This window comes from Rhipicephalus sanguineus, chromosome 7 (genome assembly GCF_013339695.2).
Source record: "Rhipicephalus sanguineus isolate Rsan-2018 chromosome 7, BIME_Rsan_1.4, whole genome shotgun sequence".
Classification (NCBI taxonomy): Eukaryota; Metazoa; Arthropoda; class Arachnida; order Ixodida; family Ixodidae; genus Rhipicephalus; species Rhipicephalus sanguineus.
The window spans coordinates 43,490,052-43,510,935 of record NC_051182.1 but is presented as its reverse complement, the minus strand read 5'-3'; the positions used below and the strand labels follow the sequence as shown (position 1 = coordinate 43,510,935).

The 20,884-nt window shown below is 47.3% G+C and overlaps 1 pseudogene; it reads right to left on the bottom strand.

The window, feature by feature from the left end:
* Positions 1 to 20,884, bottom strand: part of LOC119399419 (fatty acid synthase-like) — a 131,459-nt pseudogene that overhangs the window by 99,648 nt on the left and 10,927 nt on the right.

The following is a 20,884-nucleotide window of genomic DNA, read 5'->3' as shown; positions in this document are numbered from 1 at the left end:
CAATTCCGTGCTAATCAGTCGCAAATGTCGCGAGCGTCAGTCGAAAAGCGGTTTTGCCGTCCTGGGGTAATGCATCAACATACGTGCTCAGCATCTCGACTATCGCTCGGGACATTCCGACTGGGTAAGGAGGGAATAACGTGCAAACCGTGCTGTATTTGAAAGTTGCGAATAAGCTTTCTGCTGAGGACCTCGACGAAAAGAGGCTCCAAGCTGACGTTGTTTGCTGACCCTACAGAAAGAAGGTAACATTCGGAAATTCAGGAGAAATAGCGTTCCCACAGGCGTCAAAATTCTCTTCATCGGAATATGTGGTTTTCAACGGCAAGAGCAAAGGACAATACGCGTCAGCATGCTGGCGGCTCCTTCTGTACATGAATACAAAGTCATATTGTACGCGTACGGCCCACCGAACCAGATGACCACATGGATCTGGAAGGCTCGCCAGCCAGCACGAAGAAGGATAATTAGTTACTGTCCTAAATGGGCGGCTTTAGATGTAAAGGATGAAATTTCTGAATGGCAAGAATGGCTGCAAGGCATACTGGTTTCGTGAATGTAACTTCACTTGGCATTCCTTAGGCAGCAGCTGGCGTAGGCAGCGACGTGTTCGGCGCCATTGCGCCGTTGAAGGAGCACTGCCCCGATGCCGATCCGGCTGGCATCACTAATAATTTCACTGGGGGAACTAGTGTAGTTAGCTGGGCGAGTTGGTAATGATCCATGGAAGTGAGCAGCGTGATGTGTATATGTTTTAATTCTGATTAAAGAAGCTTAGCTGAAAGTCAGCGCTTGTTCTTGTCATTCGTTCCTGTGTGCGTCGTCTTGCTTTTCGCGCTGCTTGCTTCCATGGAGAGCTAGTATTGAACTGACAAAGGGTGGGCCTGACGTAAGCAGATATTAAAGTTGACGGAGCGGTGAGCCGCATTCTGGTGCCACGTGGATCGATACATCCTTCTCCAACAGATGTGTGAAGGGTTGCACAACATCAGCGATGTTTAGAACGAAACAGCTAAAGCAGAGCAAAGTCAAAGGTAACAATGAAGTTCTGCGGATATTGCCAAGGCTTTAGGGCACTGTCCGCTTCAATCTACGTCTTGCTGACTAGATGACCCAGAACAATTGTCAGTCGCTCCGCAAACCTACACTTTGTAGAATTCAGAATAAAGCCTGTTTTCCCTACGTACTCTAGAACCAGGGTAAGATGCTCGTGATGATGTTCAAACGGGAGGCCGTATAAAACAATCACCAGGTATTAAAGGCATATCTACACTTTGTTCTGTGAAGAACTGTGTCTATGGCTCTCTAGACCATGGAAGGTGCGTTACAAAGCGCGAATGGCATAATGGTAAATAGGAATATACCGTTCGGTGCAACCTGTGCTTGTGATCTCCCTGTCGACGGTATCCATATATATGCGCCATTAGCCTGTGCGTAAATCGCGTACACCTTCTTGCGAGCACCGTCGTCGCACACATTTTGATCGTTCTCGAAGTTTCGACCAACCGGTCAGGTGTGTCGGGAAAAAATCTTCGGAATTATTGCACCACATAACGAATAACACAGATGACCTTCTCAAAAAGCAATGGTGCGGCTAATACATGGGTTGTTTTTAATTATATTTAACATAGTTCTGGGTGCGACTTTTACATGGGTGCGGATATTACATGAATACGGTACCTTTTGAAGAACTTCTCGAAAGGCAGGTCCGATGCTCTCGATGTGCTTGGTGTGAAAAGCCACTCCCATGCTATCCACCTACGGGCGAAAATTCCCTCTGCTTGGAGTTGCGCACCATCTTTTCGACCGCTTCGGCTGTGCCGGACACAGTGACAGAATCTTCCGCATTGTGGCACGCAGGGTACACGTCCGGGGGACAGCGCCGTTTGGTCTCTTCCCAAGTGAGCCCTAAAAAATATTGCGCGTCAGGGCTTAGTTAGAACGAATAGAAACTGACGTGTTGGTGTACCTTACATGGCATTTGTGGTATTATCGCGCGAGCGTTCACCCAACACACGGTAACCACTAATATGTGCGAAAGGTAGCTACATCTCTCGCCGGATGCAGAAGCGCGCAGAGCACACTGATGTGTCACCTCCCTCTTATACGCTCTTGAATAAAAGGTGCATATGCTTTGTCGGCGTTGTCTGCGCAAACATGTGTTCAGAAAACCGGGGTGAAGGTCACAGTCGTGTCGCTCATCTCGTTGCTTCTCGCCATATTAGACACTACCGTATTCTGGGTTTACGCTTGCTTGGTATTTGGATAATTGCAAGGGTACCCGCAAGTAAGGTCTGGTAAAGCGAGAAGAGAGCGATAGGCCGAGGGGGCTTTGTTTCAGATGTACTGCTCTGTGTTGTGCAGACTAAGGTTAAATTAAGTACAAGACAGCGAGTGATAACAAATCATGAAGGTGTCTAGTGAGCTACGTACAGGAATGCACAGTTAATGCGTACGTCACAATGCGCAAGCGCGTGTTGTATAGCTTGGACGTCAGGGAGATATTTGTTAACGATGTTAGGAGTGCTCTATGCTCCAAGAGCACTTTCACTGTTGTTCCGTGGCCCTAGGGTATGCTCCCGAAGGGGTTAGCAACAATCTGGCGTTACATGTTGCATGTGCGTTAAGGCTGTCGAGAAAACTTGCGAAATTGTATCTACAGTTGGAAGCTTCTTCGTGGCCGATTGGTGTCAAAATAAGCTGTGTGAACGGCTAAACGTTTCTAATTCTGCAAGCCTCACCAAGCCCAATTAAGTGAACGCAATGGGAGCACCCTGAACCTGAAGCGGATCCATGCAATATGGTTTTGAAAGCAAATTTGGTTACAGGTTTTTAATGCGACAGCTGTTAGAGATCACAACAAGGGCCGTTTTTGGCGCCGTAGTTGTCCGCCGCCGCCACCGCCGCCGCTGTACGTAACCACTATCGCTCGGAAATAAAAAAAACGAAAAAAGAAAAAAATATCCGGGACGGAACGGGTTTTGAAGCTGGGACCCTCTGCGTGGGAGCCCAGTAATCTGCCTCTGAGCCATGCCGGTGCTTGAAACGGCTCTGCAAAAGACCCTACGCAGGCTTCATGTCGGGAAGGAACCACAATTACATAGTGATGTAGTGTGGTTGAAGAATGAAATAACAACCAACGCAACCAACACAATGCAAATTCTGTAACCAGGCGTCACGCAATGTGAATTGCGCAACGAGTGGGTTGTTGAATGCTTCCAACCCATTGCAAAGAGCTCTGCCATATTTCTTCACCGTCATCAGCCACAGTATCAACGAAGTGTAATAATGCCTCACAGGTGTTTAGCGGGTAGCACGGTTCTCCGCACAATGACTATTAATTTCATAGTGGCTCCTTCCGTACTTCCCAAAAATTATGATTTATAGCGTAGTCGGTTCCTCGCAAGTGCACCTCTATGGTTGTCAAGGAAGCCCATAAGGCTCCCATGATTCATTTCCCTAGGGTCTCAATAAAGTTAATTCCCCTCTCTCTATCCCTTTCTTACGTTAGCGTCTGTTATAAAGTGTGGTGGGAGAGTTAAATAACGACCGGGCGTCAGAAAATGCGAATTACGTAACTAGTGGGTCGTTTAAAACTTCCAACCCATTACAAAGGGCTCTGCCATAATTCTTCATCGTCATCAACCGTCGCATCAACAAAGTGCACATAATGTCTCACAGATGCTACGTCGCTTCTCCGCAGAATGACGAGTAATGTACGTGGTGGGGGCATCCCAACTTCACAAAAGTTATTTGTGGCGTAGTGGGTACGTTCCTAGTTTACTTGTATTAGTAACCACAAGGAGAGTGTATAGCGGGCTCTGGAAATACCGCTCTTCCAGCTTTCGCTGTGACTGTGCTGCGCTTTCCGCGCAGGCCTGGCGTTTTTTTTTCACAATATATCACATGCAGTAAACCCTGTAGGCTTTGCCCCGTGTATTATTACATTGTACGTGCATGTCCATTGCCCGCTCTGTTGTTGTACGTTCTCAGGCACTTGCGAGTATTTGTAAGGGTCACTTTGCTTCTTTTTGTCGTCCTCCACCATAGCTAGTGCTTGAGTGTCCGGTGTATTGAATTTTGCGACCCTCGGGTTATTCATGTGCGACTACATAGAGCTAGGTTTACAATAATGTGCATTTCGTGTGAACGGTACGCTACCTCCGCTGTCGGCAGTATAAGTTGCGGAATTGCTGTTTAGGGGAACGCCATTTCAGTGGCCCTTCGCCGAGAGTGGGTAAATGAAGTTACAGATGGCTATGGTTGTGCATCAATATTTCACCAAGTGAGAAGTGAGACAATGCTCCCCAGAGCGAATAAATTGACACTTGCCTACTGCAGCCATGGCACCATCCAACGCATAGGCCTCTTCTATGCAGCGGCCTCGCCAATAGCCGGAAATCAACACCTGTTCTGCGGTGAAGCCTCCATCCGCATAAGCACAGCCCACCTCGCCAGCCGAGTGACCCAACATGCCGTCAGCTGGATCCCAGAGCTTGAAGCGTGTCCACTAGGGCAAGCTGCGCATGAAAGACACGTCTAGAGTGTGCAAGGCACTCATTCAGATAGCAAAACACATTCACTTTTTTCAAAAAGCCCGTTTGGCATGGTGCAGAATTTTTGAGATCACAGCTGCACTAAATTAACCTAATATATAGGGCACGGAGCTTTACCAGCTTGGATCACAGAAGTGAGCAGATGAGACAACGCTAGAGCAGGGACAGTATACGCTATTCTTTTATCGCTATATTGTACGCCACGTGGGAAGTACAAAGAACCTTCAAATAGATAATAAACAAAATTACTAGGGGTCTTTTGCATGGGAGCGCAAGGAAACGTAAAGGCGGAAGCCATATTATATGAACGAACAGATCGGATAACGCTAAAGAGTTCGGAATCTATACATTATTCATTTATCGAAATGATGTAACTACTGAGAAGTGCAAAGAGCGTTTAAATAGATAATAACAAAAATGTCACAGGGGTGTTTTATGTGGGTGCCCAAGAGACGTAAAGGTGCAAGTGATTCGCTGGGTATCGTCTTATATTCTTTAGCGCCTCGTTCCTCTGATTACGGCTGAGCGCTTTGTTTTTAATTTAGTGGGCATCTAAACCGCGAATTCCTCAAGCAGCTCACATGGCATGACGCGTGGGGCTACTCTATACGTTTGTGACACGCAATGAGTTTTTTATTAATGCGAAGCATTTCTTAGTGAAGGAAACACACTAAGTGCTGATATCTATCTATCTATCTATCTATCTATCTATCTATCTATCTATCTATCTATCTATCTATCTATCTATCTATCTATCTATCTATCTATCTATCTATCTATCTATCTGCCTACGTCTCGTTGGTCTCGAGGTGTCGTCTCGTTAGCTGGTACAGTACATACGGTACATACCACAACTGGCACAGGAGTAAATGAATGTGCCATGAACAAAAAATTAAGGCACCTTCGCACTAGCCGTGCGCAGCCTCAAGGGAAGGGCGCAGTTGTGGCCTTCTTTAGGTGCGAGCACCTAAGGGTCTTCGCATGTCAGCGTGCATCCAGCATCGTCGTCTGCTGTCGAAACGGTCCGATTGCTTGAGCGCAAGAGAGGGCGCCACCGCGTCAGGGCTCGCCGTGTGGCGAGAGACAGCGAACGGCGCGCGTTGACTATGGAAACGCACTTTCTGCGATGAACGCTCAACTACCAGCTCGCAAGGAACGAGAACGCGCCCTCGCCTGCGATACAACGCCGACGCAGGCAGTGTCCGCTAGCGAGCTTCTTGATTGAAAAAAGCGACTGCTCACGCTGCACACCACTAACCGGACACCCCTTTCATATAAAGGCACTGGAACTTGACCTACAATGTATTGCCGTGGGAGATTTCTCTTGTGCGTATTGAAGAAAGATTCACAGCGGGCACATTAACTAGAAAGCGAACGGCGGGTCTCTCTGTCTAATCTTCCTTTTGTCTCTCATTGCCCACTAGCAGTAGTTTTGCTGTGGAAAAGGCCGGTGCACACTGCATGCTTCACCATCCACAGGTTTAACGTTAGTGGTGCTGAAACACCCGTCCCTACATGTTTCGCCTTTCCCCAATTTTTTTTTCATTTTCTGTTCTTCATCTTTAGTTTCCCTTCCTTTCTCCTCTCTATTTCTTCTATATCTTTTATTGTCTGTTTTCTACTTCTTTCTTTCTCTCTCTCTATACTTTTTCCTCTTTCTCGCTCTTTCTATGAGTCTTGTCTCAATTGCGTCGCTTCCTCTCTCTTTGTATATCTTTCTCTACCTGTCTGTATCTTTCTCTGTCTTTCTTTTATTCTCTCTCCCTCTCTTTCTTTTTATTTCTTTCTGCTATGCTTTACTCTCGCTCCTCCTCCATTTTCCTCCTCCTCAGAGTGAGATTCTCCTCACCCTCGCTTCCTTTTCCCTACCACCCTGCCATACTATGCTATATAAGTCTACGTTTCGGTCTGCTAGCGTGCCTGGATAGACAAGTGGTTACGATGGTTCCCTTCGGAACGTGGGTGGGCAGGTTCAATCCCGCCTCGTCAAGATATTCTTTCGCAAATAAATGTTTCTTTCCTCTTCGTTTCTGTCTCTGAATCTCTCTCCGTATTCGTTATCTCGCTCATCCGAGCCATAACACACCTTCAGTTGGGCATATGTAACGAGCATACGTACGCAGCACGGCTGCGGGTGAGAAATGCGCGTGCGCAGAACGTAACGCACCTTTCCCATGGATGCGCGCGTACGCCCGTAACAAGACGCTGCTTACGTAAAGAAACTCTTATTGCGTTGCTCTCTCGCCGGACCTCAAAGAAAGGAGACACGATCGCACATGAAGGTTGCAGTGGCGCACGACGCAGACAGCAACAGCGAATCCAATGCAACTCGTGTCTACTTCACATTGAAAGGTCATAAAGCCATGCCAGATAAGGTACAAACAAGCGACACATTCAGGGGTTCTTACGAGTTGGAGGACATTGCGTTGCGCCTTCCCTAAATCCTCAAGAAACCATCGTCGACAGGTTGTGTGCGGGAACGCGTTAACCTCTTTCTGTCAGGACACTCGGTGTATGACCTCGAAAAATGTAAGGTAAGCTTCGTCGGTACTCTTATGCATGCTGCAATGTAACGTGTGTTGAGCGTTGTGCGAGCTTTAACTCCTTGCAGGTGGTGGTCGTAGATCGTAAACTCACGAAATACCTTCAATGCGACCCGTTGCTGCAGGACTTATTCAGCCTCATCCAAGGCCACTCTGGAGCGAACGCTGGGTTCCATCCGGCGTGGCCGTGCCTTTTCGAAGGACCTTCTATATAGTGCGCTCAGCTTCAAAGCTGTGCACTCATAGTGAAGTTTAACGGAACATGGCAAAGTCAACGCGCGTAACCAAGGCACGTAGGAATGACAATAACAATGCACACATCCAACGCCACGGCCTCACTCACATGCTGGTGGCCGTTATCATGACCATCGAGGTGGTGTTGCGCGCAGAGCGCGGAGACCACGTTGTTACTGGGGCCAAGTATATTTCTGACGCCGGTGGCGCCGATAACCTTCGAAAACACTTGCGTCTCGCATCTGACTTATCTAGCTGGGCGAAACGCATCGCAGCACGGTTAGAGTGCAGTACAGCACAGTAAGCTAAAAGTGTTGTGGGGCGCTTCGCTTGCAGCGTACGCAACGTAGTGCGCACTGCGTACGCAACTTCTGCGTACACGCAACTAATGTGTGTATTGTACCCACGCCGGAGAAATCGGCGCAGCGGGATAGCGCGCGCCGGGCGCACATGTTCAGGGAGTGAAGCAGGAGATGAAGAAGAGGAAGAGAGCGTGCGTCGGCCGAGTTATTGCGTTGCCGCGCTAGAAAGGTAAAGGCCATTCATGACGATCATAGTTAATTCGAACGCGTAACGGCATAACGAATAGCATAACATCTCCGCTATAAAATTCGCAGGTCGCATGAATAACCTGACTTCCCTGTCCTGTGCGTCCTGAAATCCTTTCTACCAGTTACGTGCGGCACATACCCGCACACCGCAGCCTATGGTGTGGGTATAGGGAACTAGAACATAGGTTTTTTTCTAGTTCACTATAGGTGTGCGGGTATGTACCATAGGAGATTCTCACCCTATATCATCCCAGACTGTGGAAATCTATCCGAGACCATGGTGGAGCCTGTGTCACAGAAAATGCGGCGCCGGGGCCGGCGGTGTTGTCCATGGGGTATATATCCGGATGTAAGCAAAGAAGAAAAAATCCGGCCGATTCCACGCATTGTGGGAATTGATTTTATGGGAATCAATCAGGGAGTGGCTGGCTATGCCCCATATTTTCTTCTTTGCTTCTTTGGGAAAAAGGCGTTTCGAGGTTGGTCAACGTATTTCTGTAGATTGTGCAGTTGTGGGCATATCGATGGCTTACCAGGCACGTTCACCTTACTAGTGATTAAAGACGTAGCTCATGGTCTAACTGCCTTGGTCAGATTAACGCCGCCCGCAACTGCCGAGGACATCTGAGTGGAGCTTTGCGCCAGTGCTCACCGTTTGCATTCGAATCGTGAAAATCGCAATTAAACTTTCCAGCGGGATATCTCGGGGCACAGACTGCTTGAAGAATTATTCAAGTGGAACTGTGCAAAAACGCTTCTGCTCCAACTTTTCAATACAAATATGCCCGCTTACTGCACTCATTAAATTAACAAAACGCCAGGCCTGCGCTGAAACCGCCGCACAGTCACAGCGAAGCTGGAAGAGCGGCGTTTCTAGAGCCCCTTGTAAGCTCTTGGGGCTACTAATACAACTACACTAGCAAGGTACCCACTACGCCATAAATCACAATTTTTGTGAAGTTGGGAAGCACCTGCTATGCCATTATTCGTCATTCTGCGGAGAAGCGAGGCACCAGTTACTCGTTTGTAAGGCATCATGTGCATTTTGTTGAAAGGACGACTGATGAGATGAAGAATTAGGCTCAGCCCTTTGTAATGGGTGGGAGCTCTAAACGGCCCACCAAGTTACATAATTCACATCGTGTGACGCCCGGTCGTTATTTTACTCTCCCTGCATGCTATATAACATAGGTCATCGTGTGAAAGAGAGAGACAGGGAAAGATCTTTATTGAGACTCTGATAAAATGCGTCCTGGGAGCACTATGGGCTTCCTTGGCAACCTATAGAAGCGCCCTTGCGATGAACCCACTACGCTATAAATGATCATATTTTTTTAAAGTAGGGAAGCAACCACTATTTCCATTTCTTCATTCTGCGGACAATCGTGGTACCGCTAAACATTTTTAGGGCATTATGTGCACTTTGTTGATGATGTGGCTGATGACGATGAAGAATTGTGACAGAGCCCTTCGTAATGGGTTGGAAGCATTCAACAACCCACTCGTTGTGCAATTCGCATTATGTGACGATTGGTTACAAATTCGCGTTGTGTGACACTTGGTGTTATTGCACTCGTCTACCACGCTACATTACATGTGTTAATGTGGTTCCTTCGAGACATGAAGCTTGTATAGGGTCCTTTTGCAACGCGGTTTCAGGCACCGGCGCGGCTCCGAGGTAGAACACTGAGGTCCCACGCAGAGGGCCCGGGTACGAACCTCGTTCCATCCTGGAAATTTTTTCTTATTTCGTTTTTTTTCTTATTTCGAGCGATAGTGGCTACGGACACCGGCGGCGGCAGCGGCGTGGCGGCGGAAACTACGGCGCCAAAAAGGGCCCTTGTTGTGATCTCATAAAAGATTTCGCTGTAAAAGAATCACAGGCGTTCCGCTGTTAGAAAAGCGGAAGACGACGATCGGTGGCTGCGGTGGTCACGTAATGGCGCGTACGATCGTACGCGCCACTAGCCTGACCGCCTTACAAAGAGCCTTCCGCGGAGCAGCGTCTCAACCGGCTTGAAGTACAACACCCCTTTTAAAGTGGTGGGGGCGCTGGTTTAATGGTTGTAGCGTTATATAAGCATTATAGAAACTCTCACGCCGACCCGATACTGCAGACAGGTACTTCGAGCACGACGAAGCTTTCAGCACAATATATTCCGACGTTTCGACCGTGGCACCACGGCCGAAACGGCGGCATACATCGTGCTAAAACGGACGTCATGTCCGAAACCCCTGTATATATATATATATATATATATATATATATATATATATATATATATATATATATAATATATAGATATATATATAATATATATATATATATATATATATATATATATATTAGACCAAATTTCATGCGGCATCCTTCTCTTCAATCATAGATAGATAGGTCGATGGTAGATCGACAATCACAATGATGTGATGTTTCTGGGCTTCATTTCAACACTTAAGTATATGGAACGTACCTGTACCGAAACAATGGAGACGAATGAACCCTTAAGTGATTTGCATCGAGGCTCGTCAGAGGTCACCAAATCCATCAGGTCTTCTCCGAAGTTGTCCTGCAGAAGCGCGTGTGACTTGCGGATGGATTCCGCAAAAGGGCCAAACTGCATCATCTGGCGTGCCATGCTGTTCCACTGGCAGCCGACGCCAGTGAACACGAACCAGAGGGGTCGTTTTTCGGGCGACGCCCGCTCCACTGCCTTCACCACCTCCTTGTTGACGCCGTCCACTGGCACAATGGCAAATCCTCGATACGGAAACTGCTTGACGCTTCGCTGCCCGACGCGGTTGAGGCAGGGTGTACGCGGAGTCCGGGTACGGTCCCCTCGGCCTCTACTCGATCCAGTGTGCGCTGTAAACGTAGCAATAAAAGGAACAAAAAATGACCGACTTGTATACTACAATAAGCGAAATTTGTAGTGTTGTGTGGTAGTGGCGTAGCCAGCGGGAGTGGGGGGGGGCACACCGGGCCCGCCCCCACCCCCCCGAATTTTTTTTCTGCATTTGTGTTACAGAGCACGAAATGACACTCAACCATAATTACCTGCCCGGACCCCACGTCAGATAAGGGCGTGCCCCACACCCCCACCAAAGAAAAAAAATTCTGCCTACGCCACTGCATTGTGAATATTCACAACTGTGAGTACTCAATACTGTGAGTACTCAATCCTTATTCTAGGAACCCTCTGGGCTGGACCACCCATGTAGGCATTGTCAAACGTAAAATGAACGCGTGTATATAAGGACACCTAGCGTTGCCCTGGTACCTGCTATGAACATTGTAACACTCAATTTCCGTTGCTCCGTCAAGTCGAGATCGCATGCTTCGAGGAAAAAACCATGAAGACCATCAAGACACGTTGGCAACGATAACATGTAGAGAGCAGCTGTTGTCTTTGTCTGGAGGAAAAGTGGCACGCAGAAGACTTTCTGTTCCCAGAAAGTACCGAACGGCTGTTTTTCCTGCATGATAACATTTACACCTACAGATGCGACACTTTGAAGCAGTAGCCTTGTTTAATGCATGATTATCTTGTAGATTATTTTCTGTAGAGTAAACTTGGTCATTCGTCTGTGGTTCGTAAAAAGGAAACTTTTTTTGCTATAAAGTGCGGAATGTGCAAAGGTCGGAGTGTAGGCGCGCACGTCTCTTTTACAGCACAGCTGTTATGGTCGTTGTTCACCGTGTCGTAGATAAAAAATTGTCATCATCATGAACTGGCACGCGCTCAATCGCGTCCCCACGGTCCGAATGTGAGCGTCGTAAGCATTCGGCTATCTAGGCACGCTAACAGAGCATAGCATAGCCTTGTATAGTTTAGTGTATTAAGGGGGTATGAAATATAACTGAGGTTGATGAGGACAGATGTGAAGTTTAGGAGGAGGAGAAGGAGGACTGGAGAGCGAGTACAGATAGAGAGGGAGAACAAAAAAGACAGAGACAAAGAGAAAGAGAGCGAAGTCCTCCATAAAGAAAGCGACAGAATTCCAATATTGGAGGGTGTAAGGCAGGGAGACCCGATATGCCCAATGCTATTCACCGCATTCTTACAGGAGGTTATCAGGGCCCTAGATTGGGAAGAGTTATGTATACATTTAAATAGAGAGTACCTTAGTAACCAGCTATTCACTGATGACATTGCATTCATGAGTAAGTCATAGGACGAATTGCAACTCATGATAACTGAATTAAACAAGAAAAGTAGACAGGTAAGTCTGAAAATAATATGCGGAAAACTAAAGTAATATTCAACAGTCTCGTAAAAGAACAGCGCTTAGCGATAGGTAATTAGTCACTGGAAGTGTTAAAGGAATACGTCCACTTAGGATAGGTAGTAACCGCGGAGTCGGGCCATGAAACTGAAGTAGCTAGAAGAATGACAATGGGATTGAGCACATTCAGCAGGCACTCTCAAACCATGAATGGTAGTTTACCACTATCAATCATGAGGAAGGTATATAACAGCCGCAATCTTACCGCTACTTATCTACGGAGCAGAAACCTACCGGGTTACGAAGAGGTTTCACCTTAGACTGAGGACGACGTAGCGAGAAATGGAAAGGAAAATGAGAGGTGTATCGTTAAAGGACAAGAAGAGAGCAAAGTGTATCAAAAAACAAAACGAGTTTTAAGGACATTTCAGTCGAAATACACCAGAAAGGGGCATGGGCAGGGCATGCAGCGCCATTTAAAGAGAGCCGCTTATCATTAGGATTAGCTGAGTGGATCCCAAGAGACGGCAAACGCGCGAGGTGGAGACAGAAAGTGAGGTGGGCAGAGGAGATTAAGAAGTTCTCGAGTGTAACGTGGCCGCATCTAGCACAGGACCGGGTTGATCGGTGGAACATGGGAGAGGCCTTCACTCAGTCAGACTGATAATCATGACGTTGATTATCAGCTAGCAAGAAAGGAAAAAAAAGAGAGAAAGAGAAGGCGAGAGAACGACTACACGGAGAGAGAAAAGGCATATAAAGACAAAGATAAAAATCCACACACAAAAGAGAAGAAAGCGAGAAAAAGATAGAAGACACAGAAAGAAAGAGATTGATCAAAATAGAGAGACAGGAAGGAAAGAGAAAGGGAAGGATAGAGAGAAAAAGAAAGAAATAGACAGATAGAGAAACAGGTAGACAGAAACAGACACAAAAGAAAAGATAGAAAATAAAGGAGAGTAAGCAAAACCTTGTCAGTATAGCAAGTGGTGCGGAAAGGAATGAGGTGAGAGGGTAAGAGCATAACCAAGCCAGGACCAGCTAGGTTTCCAACAGCTTTCCTGTGACAAAGCCTTGCGTGACTTAGTGCAAGCTGCGCTAATTTTTTTTTAAAACAAGAAGATATTTTAGCCAGATTGCGTCGTGCTTTGGTACCGAAGCAAAGGGCGAGCACAGGATGAGCATGCAGGTTCCATTGCGCCATCGGCGACCAGCATGAAAAATAAAGAAATCATGCCAGCGTGGCGTTTTCTGAATGATACCTTGATCGGTGTTTATACATTCATATGGCGTAGAGTAGTCGAAAGAAAATCAGGAAAGTAATTCCGAAATTACAACGCTGCGCTCTCGATCGATTATTACCTTTTAGATCGCGAGGTACATTACGCATATACATATGCGCATCGTGACAGCTTCGTAGGCAGTTGGAAATGGTCCTGCATTGTTAGTGTGGCTCATTCTTGACGTTGCAATGTGGTAAAAACTGTTACACACGCAGTTACGGAAAGAACATGTACACGACAAATATACAGCTTGCTGACTTCGTGAGCGCGACATGAGGACAAGAACACTTTATACCTCAAAGACGACATGGTCATTTCAGCAATGAATCACCAAGCACCAATTCACTTCAATGCAAAACTAGTGTTTTACTAAGGCGCTTGATGCCGAGTCCTATAAAAATTCATATTGAAGATACTTCAACTTTACATTCGCTCAAAAAACACACTCATATTCACAAACGCTTCCACTCAACAACACACCCCACCCACAGTGCTGTGTGCGGCGTGTGTTCTTGAGTGCAAGCGTGTGTGAGTATCGCCGAGTTTTTTTAGTGAATGCCAAGTTACGCTAAACATAATAAATATGACAACTAACCAACTAGCCCAACCTCAAGTTCTAGTGAGGTATAAAACTTCAGGCACTGCAGCCTGCGTGACGTCGATTCGCGCCCCTTGTTCGAGGCATTTTACTGCTTAAGAAGACGCTGCCACAAACATTTCCAGTGGTGCGCTATCCTTTCCCGAAGGTTATTTTCCTAATCTCTTGCGCAGCTTTCGGGGACGTGTTCTATCTCGCACGGATTTGTACCCTCAGCGAGAAGCACCCGTAAGCGCCGCTAGTAGATGGCGGCAGTGAATAAAAAAAACATTGCTGATCCCTCCTTCATAGGAATGGGTAAACACGAAAGTGAAACGTGTCTTCTATGAAGCAGTGCTTATTGTGTAGTGATCTATGAGAGTTTGCACAATGTCTATTCCTGTTTGGTTGCTATAGCACCGCTTGAGCTCGATGTGCCCACGCGGACGCCACTTTTTGCATATACTTGGATACAGCATATCGTGGATCCCGCGCAAAGCTTGCATGAACAAGCGCATAATAAACACTGGTAGTCGATATGCACTTCTTCAAAGCGTAGTCAAATAAGGAGAAAAACGGCACGGTGTGCGCTCCCGAGTAACATGGTGACCTACGCCTGTGCTCATGGATACACTACGACACTGCGCTTCAGTAGCAAGGGAGCCATAGGTTCGCAGCATGGGCCGCGAACGCGCGTAGGCATTTCACGTCCCGCTGGCCTCTGTCTCGCTCCACCAAGGCATGACATTCGCGCGTCGACGTCGTTGCCTTTCTGTAGTGGTTACTGCAGCGGTTTTATTAGTCGGTGCTATCGCAGTCGAAGCAGTCGGCGGGCGAAACACCGTTGGTGCATGTGGAATCTGCACTACCCCGACAACGAGCCGTCACACGTTAACACGAAGCGTAGGGCAAAGAACATAACTGCGTATCTGGCATGGGCCTCGGATACGCGGCCCGCCCACCTTTCGCGTGCAGCCCGCGGCGGCCCGCTTATGACAGCCAGTTTTCGACCATATTTTTGATGACTTCGTGGCTGTTCGTGACGTTGCTAAATGGTCTCGCTTATTCGCTCGGCCTGTCGGATCAAGAACGCTTTGTTCGTGTTAGCTACACTTACGTGACTGGTCCTAAATTTTCTTGAGGCACGCTATCTGGTCACTTGTGTTGAAACATTACCGCAGAACCAAAAAATGTGTACTTCAGTGCAGATTTTAGTTATTGTGGAGAAAGGTAGGATATGTTTATTGAATCCCTTGAATTGAATTATTGAAATGGCGTTGAGAAATGATCCAATGATCGCTATATGAGAAATATGGGAAAGCCCTTCATTCTAATGGCAACTTACGTTACATGACAACTGATTCAAACTACACTCTCCACCCCCCTTCCGCTTTCAAATTTTCTCCGTCCCGGCCCTTTGCGGGACTTCATTTTGTGATTAAGAGATAATTACTAGCGCAGAAAAGACGGAACATTTAGGAATCGCCCAAGCAGCCGTTTTAGCAAAGTTAATTTCGTGACTGCGGCCCAGTAGCTGATGCGAGTTTGATCACCCTGGTCTGTGGTGACTCCGCGATTCTAGCGCGCCCAGTGTTTTTCGCTGGCATCGCGACGCTTTAACGATGGTCTTCGAGAGTGCGCGCCGGTGCGCTATCTCCGAGGCCATGCTTTAACTGCGTCATCGCCGAAACTGCGTCATCGCCTCTGTCGGCGCGAGTAAGTGTCATGCCGCATTACTTCACTTCCCCGCTCACAGACGGCGGCACCACTCCGCCCCGCCTAGCCCCGCCAACAGAGAACACCATGCGAGAGAGAATGCGCGAGAGATGTAAGGCGCGTTTGTGGTGTGGCGTGCAACTGTCGCGATAGCGTTGTTGGCGCCGGGCGTTATTGTCGCGGCCAATAAATCGTAGGTACGATTCCCGGCGGGGGAAGTTTTTCTTACGGTTTTCTCTTTCTCATCCGTTAGCGCGTATTATATTGACGTCATATCCGTGACGGAAATGCGTCACTAGAATCTTGGTGGACCCTGGCACAAAACACCTTCGTGTCAAAAAGTATTGAAGCCAACTGAATATGCATGAGTGAGCAGAAATGAAGGCGATACTGGGGAATTACACGCTTTTATTAGCTAAATGCATGAATGTATGCGCCTATGGCACAAATAATACGTTCCGGGAAACTCACCCCAATGCCTACACCAGGGCCTAAATTATTCTGGGTGTACCTTGATAAATTTCATTCTTACAAAGCTTTCTCGCGCTAGGTCTACGTACCAGCACGTTGTTGACTCAAGCACTAGTTGCAAGCACGAAAATGCGGGGATATTAGGGGTAATGTGGAGTGCGATTGCTATAGCATACCATTACTTTGTGTATTCGCTTACGCAGTCGCCAGATCTCTTAGTGTGGCGATCATAGACTTATATAGCTTCTCAATGTTTCATTAAATTGACGCAGTGTAGGCTTCAGGCCTGGAAAAATTGCTTAGCATGGGTTCCGCCGGCGCAAATGACTAAAAATGGTGTTACGTGCGGTTTCAATATGCCGGCACAATTTTACTGCGCTGTGCTCAGTTACGTAACCAGGTATTTCAATTCGCTGCTTCTCACTGAGTTTATCGGTTCACTAAACAGTGCACCTCAATCACGTGTGCGGTTATAAGTATCTTACGTATAGCCGCATGTGCCTGCTGCCCACCGCGGTCCGCCTGAATCCACACAGCAGATGACACCCGGGAAAAGTAAAGTACTCTAAAAATTTGCAGCGGCTTAGCTCGGCTATGCAATGATATACGTAGCGTTAGCAAAGGTTCAGCTGATTATTCTTAGCTTTCCAGATTGTCTAGGATTATTAGCCTTCTTCCTAATTAATAGGCAACTACTTCGGGATACGATGAGATAAGCTTCTAGGCGCTTCTGCGCCGTCGAGCAGCATTTGCGCTCTCCTTCTCCATGGCGTTACCCACGTGCAAACACCTGTCAAAGGCGCTATTAAGCGGCCCCAGCGCAGTGTCAGACGGCGACTGCACAGCAAAGGCGAATAGCTTCGCGCGCGCCGGCTCCACTGTGTATATGGCTACGACGTCACTCCTCTCGAATGCGGCGCACACCAGCAGCGGCGAGCCGCGCGCGGCGGTGTCGGAGAGCGCTTGAGATTCCAGCTCCGGTGACCCAGCTGTGTGACATCACTGGTCCTCGCGCGTGCGCAGCACGGCTCATGACCATCCACGCGAAATCGGCTCCGTCTAGGCAAGTGTAGCTAACGCTACAAAAGAACTCACCAATAGTGCGTCCTTGCTCCTGCCGGCCATAAGAACGAGTCTAGGAAGTTCTGGTTTCTGACGTGGAAGGCTTTCCACGTGCGGGCTTGGGTTCGATTTCAGTATAGCGTGGGCGTTTGCACCACCGATGCCTTGGGAGCTGATGCCTACCAAGCCACCGTCGAATGGCGTTAGCTTGTCAACTACTTTTATGCGGCCATCGTGCAATGAGCGCATTTCAGGGTCTGGTTGATGAAAGTGTAAAGTGGCTGCAATTGTGCCAGTCTCCATGGCGAGTATCACCTTGGCAACAGAAGAGACACCTAGAGAAGAAGATGGCGCCAATAATGAGAAGCTTATTTCTCAACAGAAATAATGGCATGACTCTTTTCACGTTATAATTTCGAGCAACGAAAACCACGATAAATCAGCTTATAATTCTTTATTATTATTGCCACGAGAATCGCCTTCTGCTGCCTCGGTTAAGGTGCTGTATCTGGTTTCGTTGTGTTCGATACACATTATGTGGAAGGCATTAGCGGGGTGAACATTTTGAAGGCGAATGAAAAGATATGTGTAGATAACAATGAATTTATTCTTGGCTAGTTAAACGATAGAACTGAATAGCGTAGCGAAAAAGTTCACTGGCGAGTTTGCTATTCTGTAATGGTAGTGCGAACGCACCTCTATGGGTTTTTTTATGTATTGCGATGTATGAGGGAAATAATTTGGCGGAGATATGGCGTTTTGCGTCTGTGTAGTAAGCATCAGGATCCCTTCGCAGGTTCCGCTTAGGTTCTGCTTCGGCAGCGCGAAAATAGATTCTGATACCGGCATCATTGACCCTCTGATCGGACAGCTCGTGGAGCAGCAGCCACGGGCAATTTCACTGGTTGCGTCTGTCTCTGCTCAGAGGAAAGTGGCTGATCTCATTTTGGTATTATGATTAAGATAACGCTTCCAGTAGCGTAACTGGAGTGGCTAACCTGTTCGGCTGAATATTGTATTGACGCGCGGTCTGCGACTAAATTCATTAGGCTTCCACATGACCATTTGTCATTGAGCTTTAACTAATCGCGAATGAACGGCGCGATAACAAATGTTACGCTAAGATATGCGGCAACATATAGAAATGATGTGATGTCCGCTTCGCGAATTAGATACGGGATCACGCTTGAGTAGTCGTACATTCTTACCGGAGGCGCTCTCGGAATGCCCCATATTGCTTTTGACAGACCCGATCAAAAGTGGTTTTTCGCGCTCCGGTGAACAACAGACGCTGCTGATTGCCTCCAACTCCTGGATGCCGCCAGCCTTGGTCCCGGTGCCATGCGCCTCGACATAGACGACTTTCGTTGGGTCCACGTTGGCCTCGGTGTACGCGTCGCGAAGAAGCTGCTCGTGCCCGGCAGCCGACGGGTACGGCACACCTGAGAAGAACAGAACCGAGTCAGCCGTATGCGTCCCTTGTACGTCACCGACGAGCGTAGTGCAGTACCCTCAGTATAGTACCCAAGCACAGAGCATATTCATGCTTTTATGGTTTACGCTTGGTGTGTAATATTTTTGCACTACTCGGACTGGGCTTTATTTCTGGAGTAAGGATAACGTTGAGCTCTAAAAATCAACGCACACGTGCTTCGAATGTTCAGTTGAGTCCTCCTTGCGAAGCAGTCAGCTATTCTCCTGTTAGTCATGATATTCGCCCTACCACCCCAGAATGGTACACATCACTGGCTCGAATAACGAAACCGCAACAATTCCGCGTCAACCAAAAAGCTTCTTTAAGGGAAAAATATGCACAGAATAAATTGGACTCAAGGCTACCAAAGGGTGGTCCTTTCATAAGTTAAGCCGTATACTACTGATTCTAGACAATGGTTTACCAATGCGTCGGAAGATCAGCGTGGCTGCAGTCCTCGCTATTTGCGCGTCGTTTTAATTAGCGGGGGGCTATACTCGACGACGGGGACGGCTACATTCGCTACGACAATAACAGGCTTATCAACTTTCAAAGGGTGGCGTAGATTCAATCGAAGATTATTGATCTAAGCATTCTGTTTAATTTTACCTGTAACCTATTTTCCTAATCTTTACTTCAGGCAGAATGCCTCCCTCTATTGCATAATATCCCGTCCTTTATGCCACTAATCTTCACACCGCCTCTTAATAAGCTACAAATCAGCCGCCATATTATCGGCCGAATGTCCTTTATTCCAAAAGAAATTTATTGCTGCTACATGTTCATCTAATCCCCCGCTTCGTTTCAAAAACATGCTGCCACAATTTCTGAAAATGTTGAATTTGGTGTCGTGTTTTCCTTATCCAATAATATTCAGCGAGTTGCGATAGCACTTTGGCAGTGAACGTTCTCTCCTCTCAAGAACACCTTCTGGGCATCTCAACAATGCCCATTATCTTTCCTCTGGTCCTTTCCACCACATTATTACTTCTTGAGTATGCACTCACGCTAAGGTTCCTGTCTGATCATGCATTCGCTTACGACGTACAAGCTCATACGTACTGCCGACACTTGCATATAATTATCTATCGCGCTGGTGGGGCTAAGACTAGGTATGTACAAGTGCATCTTGGGTAACATAGGCACCCGAACAAGCGTGGAGGTAACTGCTTTTACAAGGATGATTGGGCGGTGATTACAGAGGAGGAAAATTTTGCGTGCACATATATAATGTACACGCGCAACGGTTTACAGCACGTTGTTTCACTTACCTGTGAAAAAAAATATGCAGCTCAGCCTTACAAACATACAACCTTACAAGCATACGTAGTCACTAATCGGTGGGGGAAGGCAATGCGCTAATGAGTCGCAGTAACCGCGAACTTCACAAAACGCGCCATACGGATATATGGTGTATGGGTGGTAACGCTCAACGATGCCTTATACTCACAGGAGCAGATTTTGTGAATCATTTTCGAAGCGGAAACTTCGCTGGAAAGCTCAGAATTGACGGTACACGCATTTACATAGCGTGAGAACTGTTGCAATCGAGCAAACTCACCTTCTTCCTTGAAACCATCTGCATTCGCGTTGGCGTTCAGGACCCTGGCATATACACGCCGGGCGTCGGAATATCTTTGAAGGAAGAACGCACCGACAGTTTCGCTCCGAACGTAGCCGACGCCTGCATTCAAAAATACGAACAGTACCGCTGGTGAATCCGTATGCAACAGAAGAAGGCGGAATGTTTTACATTCAGTTCTTATTTTGCCTAGGCCACGGCTGCAAGTGATCAAAATATTGGCGTGAACGGCAATCGCGAACAAGGTACAAATTCCGGCCGACGTGCTATATACTTTCCGTTATATATGGTGGAAATGTATTGTCTTTAGCGATACTTGCTCTATAGCCCAACTGTCCAATTAAATCACGCAAGGGCTTGTGTATAAATTTCCGTAATGATGTAGGGACCTATTCTATTTTTAAGGCGAAATCCTTAGGTAGCTCTTGAGAAGCGGAACAACGTCGTCCGAAGGTGTCTGCCTTCGGCGACAAAGTATATTGTACAAAAGATAACACGTGGCCCATGTGGCTCACAACCTGCGCACAGGTGCTGCCACCTGGCATGCCTTTGGGGAAACTCCCGCAATACCCACCACTTCTTTCCAGGGACATGGTGGGGCCTTTACCAGA